The sequence below is a fragment of the Pseudophryne corroboree genome, chromosome 3 (assembly GCF_028390025.1).
Source record: "Pseudophryne corroboree isolate aPseCor3 chromosome 3, aPseCor3.hap2, whole genome shotgun sequence".
Taxonomy (NCBI): domain Eukaryota; kingdom Metazoa; phylum Chordata; class Amphibia; order Anura; family Myobatrachidae; genus Pseudophryne; species Pseudophryne corroboree.
In genome coordinates this window covers 673,768,978-673,785,710 of record NC_086446.1, presented here as the reverse complement: position 1 = coordinate 673,785,710, position 16,733 = coordinate 673,768,978, and positions in this window count along the sequence as shown.

The window sequence follows — 16,733 nt, the reverse complement described above, 5'->3', positions numbered from 1 at the left end:
ACAAGTACAAAAGCATCACACAGCGGTGATGCTTTTGTACTTGAAAAGTAGCCCCCTACCAGCGCAGCTCGTGCGTGCTGCCAGGGAGCTACCCGTCGCTGTGAGGGTCGCAGAGCCTGCGTGTGACGTCATGCAGACACGGCCTGCCCCCCACATGGTCCGGGCACGCCTGCGTTGCCCGGATCGCGCCCCTAAAATGGCGGCCAAATGCCACCGGCCCACCCCCTCCCGCCCAGCGAATGCCTCTGCCTGTCAATCATGCACAAGCGATCGCAGGGCTGAGACAGCTGTCGGCTGTCTGGCATGTGCCAGCGCACTGCAGCGCTGGCCCATGCGCAGTTCAGACCTGATCGCTGCTGTGCAAAAATGCACAGCAGTGATCAAGTCTGAATTAACCCCGATAAACGGTGCTCCTGCCAATCAGCTTCCATCTGTCATGTGTCCAGCTCCTAACTGTCATGTGTTTGAAAAATGACAGTTGGGGCTGATTGGCCTGAGCACCATTTATCATACGTAATGAGTTTTATCATTCACAACGAGTTTTATCACTCATTGATAAATGAGCTCCACTGTTTGTTTGGTTTTGTTTCATTTATGGCTTATATGGATCATGCGTGTGAGAGATCATCAGGGCTGTGTAACTAGATGGTGCAGCATGCATCAGATTATTAGTGTATGCACCCTCTCACTTTATCTCATTTTAAATATCCCACAAAATGAACTCTTGTGTCTGCACTTCAGTGCACAAGTACTGGGCATAGGGGGTCATTCTGACCCGATCGCATGCTGCAGTTTATCGCAGCGGTGCGATCGGGTCAGAACTGCGCATGTGCCGGTGCATGCCAGATGGCCGAAGGCCGTCGCTGCGCAACGATTGCCTCTGCCTGACTGACAGGCAGAGGCGGTCGCTGGTCGGGGGGAAGACGTTTCGTTGGCGCAGTCCGGCCAATGCATGTGTAACAGGCCTAACCGATGATGTAGTGCCTGCTGCCGTGCAGGTGTCGTCACTCCACCCACCTGTGCAACTCCCGTCACCGACGATGCTCCGACGCGTCAGGGGACTCCGCCTTCCGGACCTATCTCCAACGTGAACACCACCTTGCAGGGGGTGATGCGGAACCTAGGAAAAAGGAACGGACCGGTTGAGACGTGCGTATCGGCCTCCGTCCGGAATACGGGGCACGTCAGGGGTAGCAGCGACCTTTACCGGCTGGGCGGAAGGTCATCACCGGCCAGTAGGCCTCAGCTACCCAGTTCTCACACACTCGCACTCTCGCACGTTGTGTGGTGAGGGGGGGTCCTCACGTCCGTGAGCAAACCCCCAACCGGTTATACGGGGGATGACAAAACAGACACAGGGTAATACTCACTCCTGACTTGCTGGTCACCTTGATTGTCGCGCCTCTCCACTCCTGTTGGGGCAAGAAGAGCAGCCTCCCTAGCTACAGGCTACACTAACGGCTAACAACAACTACAGCCAACTACGCCTGCCTGAACAAACAGTCTTCGACAACTGAGGCTACTGGTTCTATCCCAAACTAGCAGAGACCGGACTAATTAAACACATTCACTAACCAACAAGCCAGTCGAACAATTCCCCGGCCCAACAGTGGACCCTGACTAACCAGTCTTACTTACCGGATGCTGAACACTGGCCACTGCCTTTGGCTCTCAATGGGACACGGGGGTCCAGAGCGGACGGCCGCCCACACCAGACGACCAGGGGAGAGCGGCGTGTGGGACGGGGACGTTACTCCACACTTCCGAATCCCCTGGGGGGTACACCGCATGGAGCCGGTCGGCTCCTAACGCCGGCCACGGATCCCTCGGAAGCTGCCGCACAGCCCACTCCCAGCCGATCCGGGCCGGACCGCACGGAAATTTCCCCGGGTGCCGCGTAAGGCAGTAGGCCTGGTTGAGGGGCGCAGGCCGGGGGCCTGGTTGAGGGGCGCAGGCCGGGGGCCTGGTTGAGGGGCGCAGGCCGTGGGCCTGGGTGAGGGGCTCAGGCCGGAGGCCTGGAGGAGGGCTCAGGCCGGAGGCCTGGAGGAGGGCTCAGGCAGGAGGCCTGGTTGAGGGGCGCAGGCCGGGGGCCTGGTTGAGGGGCGCAGGCCGGGGGCCTGGGTGAGGGGCTCAGGTCGGAGGCCTGGAGGAGGGCTCAGGCCGGAGGCCTGGAGGAGGGCTCAGGCAGGAGGCCTGGAGGGGGCTCTGGCAGGAGGCCTGGAGGAGGGCTCAGGCCGGAGGCCTGGAGGAGGGCTCAGGCCGGAGGCCTGGAGGGGGCTCAGGCAGGAGGCCTGCCTACCGTGGGCACAGGCCGAGGGGGCCTGATTATACCTGCAGGCCTAGCGCCTGTCCCTGGTGTTCTAGTGTGGATTTAGAGGTAGGTGGAGGTGGCCCAAGGCCGCCTACCTGTCTCAGAGGGAGAGGCTGCAGCGGGGAGCTTCGTTAGCTCTTTTGCTCTCCACACGCTGCAGCACTCTCCGCCGGACTCCCGCCGCTGGTCGCCGTCTTCCGCCTTCCTCTTCCTCTCCGCTGACGTCTTCTTCCTCTTCTTCCGCTCCGCTGATGTTTTCTTCCGCTCCGCCGCCGCTGCCGCCGCCGGATCCTCTGTCTTCCGCGGGAGGTCTTCTGTCTCCGTCCGGAGCTCTTCCTTCTTCGCCGTCCGCCGCTCGACTGCCTGTTCCCGCTCCGCAGCGTCTCTTATATGACACTGGGAGCGGGCGGAGATATGACGCGGCGAGCTCCGATTGGCTCGCCGCGGCGAGCTCCGATAGGCCCGCCGCTGCGAGCTCTGATTGGCGGCCAAGGTGCGAGCCCTGATTGGCTCGCGCTCGGCGCGCCGTTCAAAATCCAGCGTCGCGATTGGAGGGGCTTGAATCCTTTCGGATGCAAGCCCCTCCAGGCTAGGGCCTGCCCGCCGCGACGCACGGCCGAAGGGAGCAATCCCCTTCACATTCCCCCCCCCTTTGTCCTTTGTGGTCCCCACAAAGCAAGAGTCCGACCAGACAAAGTTTGGATCCGCGTAGCAAGGGCCCGGGACGCCCCTATTTGGACGCTGAGAACGTCTTGGCAAGGGGGAGGTAACTACATCGGCTGGGGGCTGAGTCTCCGATGTCCCCTCCGGCTGATTCTCCTCGACCGGCAACCACCATTCCTCGTCCGGCAGGGGGGCAGGAGCTCCACCTCCCTGCCCCTCCACAGGGGACTCGGCTTCACTAACCGGACTCAGGAAAGGACAAGGTCGCAGTTTACTCCGATGTAACGTGCGCAGGCGTCCCGTTCCGTCAGTAGATTCCACTTGATATACCGGACCACCCGGGGCCAAGCGACGGCAAACAAGGTATGGGGTAACCTCCCACCGTTCTGACAGTTTCCCCCCCGGGCGGACCTCTCGCACCAACACTCGCTGGCCCACGGCCAGCGGCCCAGGTTCGTGGGACCTCACAGGTGGATGTTGGTGGTCCGCAATAAGCCATCTAGCCAACTCGTGGGCCGTCTTCAGCCGCAGGCGGTGTTCCTCGACCCATTCGGCGGGGGCTAGGGGCGTTTCTTCTTCAGTCCCGGATAGTTGTAAGTCGTGTGCCTCCCGCCCTGGTCGACCGAACAACAAAAAAAAAGGGGAAAATCCAGTGGTGTGATGAACTCTGTTGTTATAAGTCCAGACCAGTTCCTGTACATGTTCGGGCCATCGCTGCTTCTCAGCTCGTTCCAACACGCGGAGCATCTGCAGCAGAGTCCGGTTAAATCTCTCGCAGGCTCCATTTCCCTGCAGGTGGTAAGGCGTCGTGCGGGACTTTTGAACGTCATAAAGCCGGCAGAGGCGTTCCATCAGCTGCCCCTGGAAACAAGCCCCTTGATCCGAATGGATCCGCTCGGGACAACCGTACTGCCGAATGAAATGTTTGATGATCGCTCGTGTTGCTGACTCCGCAGTTTGGTTTCGGGTGGGGACCACTACCGTGAATTTAGTGAAGTGGTCAGTCATTACCAGGGCATACTGGTGTCCACTTACTGACTCCCCGATCAACACGTAGTCGATCATCAGCATCTCCAGCGGCCGACTGGTCCGGATCGTCTGGATGGGCACATGCTGTTCCTGTGGCTTAACTACCGCACACCTCCTGCACTCGCGACATACCTGGTCAACGACCGCTTGCAGCCGGGGGGCGAAATATTGGCGTCTCAACCAATGGTATGTTTTATAGGGTCCCAAATGGGCCCCCTGCTCGTGCGCCTCTTCCACCACTGACCGCACCCGGGCTTCTGGCACGACCACCTGCTCAACAGTACGCATTTCCCGTTCCAAGTAGCATTGCCTCCGTAGGGTACCAGCGCAGACCCGCAATTGGTCCCAACGACGCACCACCTTCCTACAGAACCCGGTCAGCCCATCCTGCTCCCGTCGAGATGGCATATGACCCCTCTGTATCCACTGTCGAATGAGGTCCAAACCTTCGTCGGCCTGCTGTTCCTGTGCCCAGTCCGTCTCCGTGTACCTAAGTAAGGCAGTCTGGGCGTTCTGTCGACACAACTCTCCGCCCACGGGCTGCCGCACACGAGTGAGATCCGGCATTTCTTCTCCGCAGTCATCTTCTTCCCCACCAGGCTCGGGGGTTTCCACTGGGAAGCGAGACAGGGCATCCGCGTTGGTATTACTCTTCCACGATCGATAGCGAATCTTGAAGGAGAACTTGGCAAACCTGTCCACCCACCATTGCTCCAAGGCACCTAACTTGGCGGTCTCCAGGTACGCCAAGGGGTTGTTATCCGTAAAAATATCCACGTGAGCGGCGGTCAAGTACTCCGCAAATTTCTCGGTCACGGCCCACACCACTGCCAGCAATTCCAACTTGAAGGAACTGTAGTTGTCTGGGTTCCTCTCGGTCTCTCGCAGGCTACGACTGCTGTAAGCAATCACCCGCTCCTGCCCATCCTGAACCTAAGCCAAGACCGCGCCCAACCCCTGCAGACTTCCATCCGTGTATAGAACGAAGGGCTTCTCAAAATCTGCGTACCCCAACACCGGAGCTTCCGTGAGACTTTCCTTCAGTCGGTTAAAGGCCAGGTTCTGCGCTTCTCCCCAGGTCTCCAGGGCAGCTTTCTTCGTGGTCGCAATCCCTCGAAGCAAGGCATGTAGGGGTTCCGCGATCCGGGCGAAATCTTTGATGAAGCATCGGTAATACCCCACCAAATCCAGGAATGCCCGCAATTCCGTGACAGTGGTAGGCACCTTCCACTCCTGAACTGCCGCCACCTTGCTGGGGGTTGGGTACACCCCATCGCGAGACACCACATGCCCGAGGTACTCCAAACTGGATTTCAACAGATGGCACTTCTGGGGCTTGAGCTTCAGGCCGTACTCCTCCAACCGCTGGAGAACCATGTCGAGTCGAGCAAAGTGCTCCTCCAAGGTCGCGGCGAACACGATGATGTCGTCCAAGTAAATCAGCAAGGCCTCAAAATTCAAGTCTCCCAAACACCTCTCCATCATCCGCTGGAATGTGGCGGGCGCATTGTTCAACCCAAACGGCATGCGACAAAATTCGAACAACCCCATGGGAGTAACGAATGCGGTCTTCTCCCTATCCTGGGGGGCTACTGGTACTTGCCAGTACCCACTGGCCAGGTCTAAGGTCGAAAAGAATTTTGCATTGCCCAGTGCAGCTAGGGACTCCTCGATCCTAGGGAGAGGGTAAGCGTCCCGGACGGTGCAACTATTCAACTTCCGGTAGTCCACACAGAAACGGATAGTCCCGTCCTTCTTCCGGACTAAGACTATGGGTGCAGCCCATGGACTTTTGCTCTCCTGGATCACGTGGTTGTCCAGCATCTGACGCAACATGTTCTTTACTTCTTGGTACAACCGGGGCGGTATCGGCCGATACCGCTCCCGAACAGGGGGGGCGTCTCCGGTGCGGATCTCATGCTGCAGGTCCTCCGTGTACCCGAAATCCTCCTCATGCCGGGAGAACACCTTCTGCCGATTCCAGAGCATCTGGTCCAGCTTGGCTACGTCCCCGGCCGCGCACTCTTCCAGCGACACGTCCATCTGTGTTCGCATAATCGTACCGTTCCACTCAGGGTTGGCTCCCTCCTGCTCCTCCACTCGAACAGACAATGCCCATGCCTCGGAAGCCTCCGGCTGCAGGGAGAGTTTTTGCATCCCCTGAATGCTATCCTCGTGAATCGCCACCACCTGAGCAATGACTGTCCCAGCCGGGACTCGGCAAAGCTGGTCGGTGAGATTACAAAGACGGACGGAGACCTTCCCCCCGGTCACCACTGACACGGTGCGTGCCACCATCACTCCAGACCCTACCCCAAGCACATCAGTGGGCTCTACCATCACTTCCATGCCATTTAGGCTCTGATGAGTCCGTACCTCTAGAGGGATCAGGACCTCTTGGCGAGGTGGCAACTCCAGGCGCTGGTGGTGACCAACCTTCAAAAGACCCAGGTGCTCATCGATAGCCCCTAGGGCCCTGGTCCCCCATCGTCCCACCTGTTGGAGAGCCTGCTGAACAGGACGCCGGACTCCCAGATTCTTCCAATATCGTGGCCCATTTTCCCGGAACAAGAGCTGGTCGAGATGTCGGAGTACGTTCATCCCGAGGATCACCGGGCCATGGCTCAGCCCCGGGCTGCTGACTACCAGCAGCTCCTTCCTACCCAGCTCTTGGCCACAAACTACCATTTCCATCCACACCACCCCCACCACGGGGATGGGTAGGTTATTAGCCGCCGTGAGGGTAATGAAGCTCTCGGACACCTCACTCTTGAGATGAGCGTAGTGCTCAAGGAAACAGGCCTCGGAAATGGTGGATACTTGAGAGCCGGTATCCAACAGATAGGACTGATCTTTCCCACCAAGGCGGCTGACTACTACGGGACACTCTCCTACCAATTCAGCCTGTTCATTAATGGCTGACTTCCCCTCATCGCTCTCCCCCACAGGTGGTCCCGTTACCGCGAGGGAGGTCAGTTTAACTGTGCCTCCGGGATCGCTTCGGTACAGGTTCGGGCAATATGCCCGTACCGATGGCAGCGGTAACAACGAGGGCCCCAGCCCTCTCCCGGACGGCTATCAGGTCCCGTGCTTCGTCCACGGGGCCGTCTGGCGTCCCTCTCACGGGACCGGGACTCCGTACCCTGTTGGTCACACCGGTACACCTCATCCCTCAGCTGGGCGACCTCTTCCCTCATCTCTTTGGTCACCCGGAGGAAGATCTCTTTCAGGTCTTGCACACAGGTCTCCAATGGGTTGGTCTCCCTGCTAGCCACTGGCGCGGAGACCGGTTGCACCCATTGGGGAAATACAGCGTGTGGTCCTTAATTGGCATTGCGGTCCCTGGCTACGGCGTCGATTTCCACCTGGTGGAAGGTCAGGGTGTCATCCTGGGATATCTTATCCAGCATAACCTGCCTCAGGGGCACATTCCTGAGTCCCATGGCGAACTGATCCCGCAATATGTGACTAGTGTTGGTGAGTGCCCCAAACCCATCGGGATCCTTTCGACGTACTTCTCCAATCATCTCCTGGAGTGCGTTGGCGTACTGGGGTATGGACTCGTCCTCCCTCTGGAACCGGCCAAACAGACGCTGCCGGAGGGTCCCCGCCGAGGAGGTGTCCCCGTAGATATCTCCCAGGATAGTGTAGATCTCCTCCAGTTCCTCGCGTTCATCGTCGGGTCGTAAAAGGATCGTCCGACGAGCCTCGCCTTCCAAGAATTCAGGGCGAGGGGCAACTGTAGGTCGACGGGCACCCGATAGATGAGGAACGTCGCCTCTAATCGGGCATTCCAGTCCTCTAAGGTCATATTTCGCCCGTCGCAACGGGGTAGGTGGGCGAGGGCTGGTCCGACGTTGAGTCGACGCGATGACCTTCGTTGCTCGTCGTCCGTTCCCCTCTGAGCCACATCAGTGGAACTGGCGTTCGAGCCTCTCCGAGTGGGTCGTTTTGGCGCATCTCCCCACGGCTTCTCGGTGGTGGGTAGTGACTGATCTCCGTCCATCCTGCCGACTACGCCAAATGTAACAGGCCTAACCGATGATGTAGTGCCTGCTGCCGTACAGGTATCGTCACTCCACCCACCTGTGCAACTCCCGTCACCGACGATGCTCCGACGCGTCAGGGGACTCCGCCTTCCGGACCTATCCCCAACGTGAACACCACCTTGCAGGGGGTGATGCGGAACCTAGGAAAAAGGAACGGACCGGTTGAGACGTGCGTATCGGCCTCCGTCCGGAATACGGGGCACGTCAGGGGTAGCAGCGACCTTTGCCGGCTGGGCGGAAGGTCATCACCGGCCAGTAGGCCTCAGCTACCCAGTTCTCACACACTCGCACTCTCGCAAGTTGTGTGGTGAGGGGGGGTCCTCACGTCCGTGAGCAAACCCCCAACAGGTTATACGGGGGATGACAAAACAGACACAGGGTAATACTCACTCCTGACTTGCTGGTCACCTTGATTGTCGCGCCTCTCCACTCCTGTTGGGGCAAGAAGAGCAGCCACCCTAGCTACAGGCTACACTAACGGCTAACAACAACTACAGCCAACTACGCCTGCCTGAACAAACAGTCTTCGACAACTGAGGCTACTGGTTCTATCCCAAACTAGCAGATACCGGACTAATTAAACACATTCACTAATCAACAAGCCAGTCGAACAATTCCCCGGCCCAACAGCGGACTCTGACTAACCAGTCTTACTTACCGGATGCTGAACACTGGCCACTGCCTTTGGCTCTCAATGGGACACGGGGGTCCAGAGCGGACGGCCGCCCACACCAGACGACCAGGGGAGAGCGGCGTGTGGGACGGGGACGTTACTCCACACTTCCGAATCCCCTGGGGGGTACACCGCGTGGAGCCGGTCGGCTCCTAACGCCGGCCACGGATCCCTCGGAAGCTGCCGCACAGCCCACTCCCAGCCGATCCGGGCCCGACCGCACGGAAATTTTCCCGGGTCCCGCGTAAGGCAGTAGGCCTGGTTGAGGGGCGCAGGCCGGGGGCCTGGTTGAGGGGCGCAGGCCGGGGGTCTGGGTGAGGGGCTCAGGCCGGAGGCCTGGAGGAGGGCTCAGGCCGGAGGCCTGGAGGAGGGCTCAGGCAGGAGGCCTGGTTGAGGGGCGCAGGACGGGGGCCTGGTTGAGGGGCGCAGGCCGGGGGCCTGGGTGAGGGGCTCAGGCCGGAGGCCTGGAGGAGGGCTCAGGCAGGAGGCCTGGAGGGGACTCTGGCAGGAGGCCTGGAGGAGGGCTCAGGCCGGAGGCCTGGAGGAGGGCTCAGGCCGGAGGCCTGGAGGGGGCTCAGGCAGGAGGCCTGCCTACCGTGGGCACAGGCCGAGGAGGCCTGATTATACCTGCAGGCCTAGCGCCTGTCCCTGGTGTTCTAGTGTGGATTTAGAGGTAGGTGGAGGTGGCCCAAGGCCGCCTACCTGTCTCGGAGGGAGAGGCTGCAGCGGGGAGCTTCGTTAGCTCTTTTGCTCTCCACACGCTGCAGCACACTCCGCCGGACTCCCGCCGCTGGTCGCCGTCTTCCGCCTTCCTCTTCCTCTCCGCTGACGTCTTCTTCCTCTTCTTCCGCTCCGCTGACGTCTTCTTCCGCTCCGCCGCCGCTGCCGCCGCTGGATCCTCTGTCTTCCGCGGGAGGTCTTCTGTCTTCGTCCGGAGCTCTTCCTTCTTCGCCGTCCGCCGCTCGACTGCCTGTTCCCGCTCCGCAGCGTCTCTTATATGACGCTGGGAGCGGGCGGAGATATGACGCGGCGAGCTCCGATTGGCTTGCCGCGGCGAGCTCCGATAGGCCCCCCGCGGCGAGCTCTGATTGGCGGCCAAGGTGCGAGCCCTGATTGGCTCGCGCTCGGCGCGCCGTTCAAAATCCTGCGTCGCGATTGGAGGGGCTTGAATCCTTTCGGATGCAAGCCCCTCCAGGCTAGGGCCTGCCCGCCGCGACGCACGGCCGGAGGGAGCAATCCCCTTCACACATGCGCATCCGGACCGTGAGGGGGGGGGGGGGGTTGCAGCGGCTGCGTGAAGTCACACGCAGCCGCTGCAGGCCGGGAGCTACTCCTAAAGTGCAAAAGCATCACCGCTGTGCGATGCTTTTGCACTTCTGCGGGGGAGGGGGGGGCAGGGACTGACATGCGGGGCGGAATAACCCTATGCTGGGCGTCCCCCTGCATGTCTATGGTCATGATCATTGCCCTGCAAAATTTTGCAGGGCTACGATCAACTCGGAATCACCCCCATAGATCGCCTTCCACACACCCAACCCTCTCCATTAGGCAGCAAAACGTTTGCACCCCAATCCATGAGCATCCTCGTAATATTGCCTGTAACTGTGCAATATTAGGCAAGTTATGTCATGAACACTGTGTTTCATAAATGATGAGAAGTACAGTGTCAAATATATTTTACAATAACAGAGAGTGCATCTGACCAACAAGTAGTTATTATTCTATTTTTTTTGTAAATGTGGGTACACACTACAACCAGGCGTGTAGAGAGCTATAACGGACCCAGGTACAAGTTCCTTGTCATGACCTAATTGCAGGAGGCATGGCCACACCCGTTTATGCAAATGACAGGAGGAAGACATCTTTTCAGTGCCCCAAAGTGGTGCTGATGCAATTCTGGCTGGCGCTATTCCCCTTTTTACACATTCCGGCAGACAGCGTGCCCTTTTTACACAGTACGGCAGACAGCGTCCCCTTTTTACACATTACGGCAGACAGCGTGCCCTTTTTTACACATTACGGCAGACAGTCCACCTTTTTACGCATTACGGCAGACAGCATCCCCTTTTTTACACATTACAGCAGACAGCGCCCCCGTTTTTACACATTACAGCAGATAGCGCCCCCATTTTTACACATTACGACAGACAGCATCCCCCTTATACTTACTCTTTCCGCTGGCTCAGGCTCCTCGGTGCAGCTTCTGCAGAGACCCCTTACAGGAGAGAAGGAAGAGGAGGGGGGTGGAGGAGGGAGCCGCAGCAGCACTGTGTAATTGGTGGAGGCGTTGCTGCTGCTATCCCTCTGCTTCACCATAGGCTGTTCTCCGCCACTGTGGATGCTGGGATGCGCTTCCCAGCATTCACAGCGGTGGAGGGCAGCCTATGGTGAAGCAGAGGGACAGCAGCAGCAGCAGCACCTCTACCAATTACACAGCGCTGCTGCGGCTCCCTCCTCCACCTACCCCGTGCCGATTCGCTCTTCTCCACCCCTCGGCAGGCGGCTGTGTGCTGCGGGCGGCGTTGGCCCGCAGCACACAGCGGCATGTAATGAGTCAGTTTGACTCATTACATGCTTTGGGTCCCTGGACAGTGGTGGGCCCCAGTGCAAGGCACTGCCTGCACTGGCGGTAGTTCCACCCCTGTAGCAGTCCCTACCCCCCTCCCTTCTCCCCGCTCCCCTAAACCTATATAGCAGTCCCTACTCCCTTCCCCCCCTCCCCTAAACCCATATTGCAGTTTTTAACTCCCCTCCCTCCCCTCCCCTGAACCTATATGGCAGCTTAAGCACTGATCATGGGGCTGGCTGGACAGGGGGGTTACCTGTTTTTCACACTGGCAGACAATCCCCGCTGTCCGATGATCCCCGCTGCTGCTGCTGCCCGGAGTCAATGCTGCTGTGGCCTCTGCCCGCTCCTGCTCCCGCTCGCTGCTCACCGCTCCTGCTCACTGGTCGCCTCCTACTCATTAGCCGCCGCTCCTGCTCACTGCCCCCCCCCCCCGTGACGCCCAGCGCATAACAACAGAGGAAATCCCAGTCAGCTGACCCTGTGACGTGACCGGGACTTCCTTAGCAGTGCTGCGTCTGGGAGCAGTGTAGCGCAATGACAAGCGGCTCAGCCTGTCGGGTCGCTTGTTTTTGCACTCTGATGGGGCACAGCGGGCCAGGCAGGATCGGTCCGCGAGCCGCATCCGGCCTGCGGGCCGCATGTTGCCCACCCCTACTGTAAGGTCAACCTGAAGATATTGCGTACAATACCATACTACCAAGTGGAGCATGGCATCCTACATCTCGCCATCATCCCCTGCATCGTGCATTTGCACTTGCCGATGAAGGGTCATGTCGCCCGGTGGATAGGCCAGCTACACATCGCTCTAATGTGTAACCAGCCATGGGAAGTTCTAAGAACAGATACACACAACTCCTTAAATAACATTTAGGTGAGCTATACCTATCAAACCAGCAAAAATAATGGGCTTTCATTATAACAGAACACACAAGGATAACAGCGCTACTTGAAATATCCTAGTTTTGTACTTATCTTGCCGTGCTAAATACTATTTGTATTGGACCCTCCCCGGGACTCAGACATACAAGGTGACAAAACAGGCCAGGGCCGGCGACAGGGGGGTACAAAGGGGACAACTGTACTGGGCCCCAAGGATTAGAGGGGCCCCAAATATATGATAAGTACCAGGCAGGGATGTGAGCCGTCTTGTCCAAATAGGGCAGTGAGCTGTAGGCGGTGTGGCCACAGCCTTAGAGTGACAGGAACCTCTCACACACAGTGACTGTGTGGCGCGAGTGTACATATGCTCTTCCGGGTTCTACTCTGTTGCGGGACATGGCAGCAGCTCAGCTGGCCAGGATTCCCGTGCCCTGCACTGGCCTCTTCTGCTATGGTCTGTTGTGTGGTGTTTGGATCTGGGGATTGCAGCACACGTGAGTCTCTCCCCGGGGTAAGAGTGGACTGTTGTGTGGATACAGGGCTTTGGAATGGGGTGAGGGAGTTGGGAATGCATCATGTAGTCATTGGGGAAAGACAGACTGTGGGGTGAGTGGGAGGAAGGAGAGAGGGAGACATAGACTGTGGTGTGTGTGGGGGAGGAAGGAGAGATATACATATTTATATGTTTGTATAAATAAATATATATTATAACAGTTACTTATATAGCGCAAATTCCGTTGCGCTGTAATATATATATATATATAAAATCATCTGAGGGGGTGCCCCAGTGATATCACTGTATGGGGCGCTAAGATTTCTGTTGCCAGCCCTGCGGACGGCCCACTGATCCAGGTTTTCGTGCCGCGTGGAGACCAGAGGTAGACAAGAAGCCAATTGTAAATGCTAACAGTCTCCCCCTCATAATCACTAAGGAGGGGGAGACTGTTCATAATAAGGAGGGTTTGTGCTGTCAGAAGCAGCACCCGGTGAACACAGAGAAAAACGACTGTGGTGTCATTTGGTCTATTATAGACTCTATATAACACTATATTCAAGTGATCACTAGTAGTAGTATAGACTGCATTCGGAGTACTCTGCATTCACTAATTAGAGAGAATACATATACACAGTGCCAGATTAAGGTCCATGGGGGCCTGGAGCTGAAAATCAGGAAGGGCCTATTGTGTGCTGATGCAGGGGTTATGACAAGCGCTGTGTCGGTATGACTAGTGATGTGTGGGCATGGTCTATATAGGAGGTGTGGCCTGTATTGTGTTTTCTCCATATTTCTATTAGTGTTTATCCTGCATACCTAGCCACTGCAGTAAATTAAATTAATAATGCAGACATCATTACAGTGACCGCCATTGAAGTGGCAGCCATATAATACCGAGAACATTGAAGTGAATGCCATATAATACAGAGCGCATTATAGTGACTGCTAGATAATAGAGAGAGCTGAGCATCAGTGGCCATTGATAAAACAGAGAGCACTGTATTGCCCATTATGTTATACACATGTTTGTGCCCTGTGCCAAAAGAGAATTGCTTCCCCCCTTTCCCATATTCAAAACAGGGATCGCCCACCAAAAATAAAGGGCCGTGACTTTGTGGGGAAGGGGCATGGCCACAGAAGAGCTCTAATTCACATTGCACTGAACAGTAGTGTATATTTTTCACATTACACTGCACAATAGTGTCCGTTATTCACATTACACCACACATCAGACAAACCCAGTAGTTTAGCACATACCTTTACTGCAGGCCCTTTATCTCCTGCTGGGGTGACACTTGCAGCCCCCTTGGGCAGAGGTCGCCGGAAATGTGGGTGGAGCTACCAAAGGGACAGGTCATAAATTGGTGCATTAATGTTTTTTATTTTAAACACATAAAGCGCTGAATAGTGCCATATATACACATACTGCCCTCAGTAGTGCCAGATATACAATGCCGCCAACAGTGCCAATTACACAATGCCCCCAGCAGTGCCAGTTACACAATGTCCCCAGTAGTGCCAGTTACACAATGCCCCCAGTAGTGCCGGATACACAAAGCCCCCAGTAGTGCCGGATACACAATGCCCCCCAGTAGTGCCAAATACACAATGCTCCCGGTAGTGCCAGTTACACAATGTCCCCAGTAGTGCCAGTTACACAATGCCCCCACTATAGTGCTCACCTCCGCTGCTGCCACTGATTCCTGTGTCTGAGGGCAGTGTGTCACATCTCTGGCAGCCATTTCAAATATGGCGCCAACTTGTGTGCCAATCAAAGCTTGCGGGCCGGCAGCCAATCAGGAGCTGCCGCTGCAGGTCTACGAGCTCTGATTGGCTGATGGCTGAGCAACATCTTAAATGGCCACCAGAGACGGGGACAAAGTGAAGGGCAGGAGAGATGTGCTCTGCGCCCTCTTCCCCTAAGACACGGGAAGCGGCAGCAGCAGCGACAGCAGGGAAGGCCACAGTCATTCCGGAACCCCATTCCTGATCATGTCACTTTAGAAAAGACCTTCAGGAACGGCATTCCAGGGTTTTCTGGACCAAAAATGGTCCTGGATAAAAACAAAACACAAAAATAAGAATTTACTCACCGGTAATTCTATTTCTCGTAGTCCGTAGTGGATGCTGGGTACTCCGTAAGGACCATGGGGAATAGACGGGCTCCGCAGGAGACTGGGCACTCTAAAGAAAAGATTAGGTACTATATCAGGTGTGCACTGGCTCCTCCCTCTATGCCCCTCCTCCAGACCTCAGTTAGGGAAACTGTGCCCGGAAGAGCTGACATTACTAGGAAAGGATTTGGAATCCAGGGTAAGACTCATACCAGCCACACAAATCACACCGTACAACTTGTGATAACTATACCCAGTTAACAGTATGAATAACAGCTGAGCCTCATTCAACAGATGGCTCAGAACAATAACCCTATAGTTAAGCAATAACTATATACAAGTATTGCAGAAGTCCGCACTTGGGACGGGCTCCCAGCATCCACTACGGACTACGAGAAATAGAATTACCGGTGAGTAAATTCTTATTTTCTCTGACGTCCTAGTGGATGCTGGGTACTCCGTAAGGACCATGGGGATTATACCAAAGCTCCCAAACGGGCGGGAGAGTGCGGATGACTCTGCAGCACCGAATGAGCAAACTCAAGGTCCTCCTCGGCCAGGGTATCAAACTTGTAGAATTTTGCAAACGTGTTTGATCCCGACCAGGTAGCAGCTCGGCAAAGTTGTAAAGCCGAGACCCCTCGGGCAGCCGCCCAAGAAGAGCCCACCTTCCTCGTGGAATGGGCTTTTACTGATTTAGGATGCGGCAGTCCAGCCGCAGAATGAGCCTGCTGAATCGTGCTACAGATCCAGCGAGCAATAGTCTGCTTAGAAGCAGGAGCACCCAGCTTGTTGGGTGCATACAGGATAAACAGCGAGTCAGTTTTTCTGACCCTAGCCGTCCTGGAAACATAGATTTTCAGGGCCCGGACTACGTCCAGCAACTTGGAATCCTCCAAGTCCCGAGTAGTCGCAGGCACCACAATAGGTTGGTTCAAATGAAACGCTGATACCACCTTAGGGAGAAATTGGGGACGAGTCCATAATTCTGCCCTGTCCATATGGAAGATCAGATAGGGGCTTTTACAAGACAAAGCCGCCAATTCTGACACACACCTAGCCGAAGCTAAGGCCAATAGCATGACCACTTTCCACGTGAGATATTTTAGCTCCACGGTCTGAAGTGGCTCAAACCAATGTGATTTTGGGAAATCCAACACAACGTTGAGATCCCAAGGTGCCACTGGAGGCACAAAAGGGGGCTGAATATGCAGCACTCCCTTGACAAACGTCTGAACTTCAGGCAGCGAAGCCAGTTCTTTTTGAAAGAAAATAGACAGGGCCGAAATCTGGACTTTTATGGATCCCAATTTTAGGCCCATAGTCACTCCTGACTGTAGGAAGTGCAGAAATCGACCCAGCTGAAATTCTTCTGTTGGGGCCTTCCTAGCCTCACACCAAGCAACATATTTTCGCCATATGCGGTGATAATGTTTTGCTGTCACATCCTTCTTAGCTTTTATCAGCGTAGGAATGACTTCAACCGGAATGCCCTTTTCCATCAGGATCCGGCGTTCAACCGCCATGCCGTCAAATGCAGCCGCGGTAAGTCTTGGAACAGACAGGGCCCCTGCTGTAACAGGTCCTGTCTGAGAGGCAGAGGCCAAGGGTCCGCTGAGATCATTTCTTGTAGTTCCGGGTACCAAGTCCTTCTTGGCCAATCCGGAACGATGAGTATAGTTCTTACTCCTCTCTTTCTTACTATCCTTAGTACCTTTGGTATGAGAGGAAGAGGAGGGAACACATAAACCGACTGGTACACCCACGGTGCCACTAGAGCGTCCACAGCTATCGCCTGAGGGTCCCTTGACCTGGCGCAATATCTTTTTAGCTTTTTGTTGAGGCGGGGCGCCATCATGTCCACCTGTGGCCTTTCCCAACGATTTACAATCAGCTGGAAGACTTCTGGATGAAGTCCCCACTCTCCCGGGTGGAGGTCGTGCCTGCTGA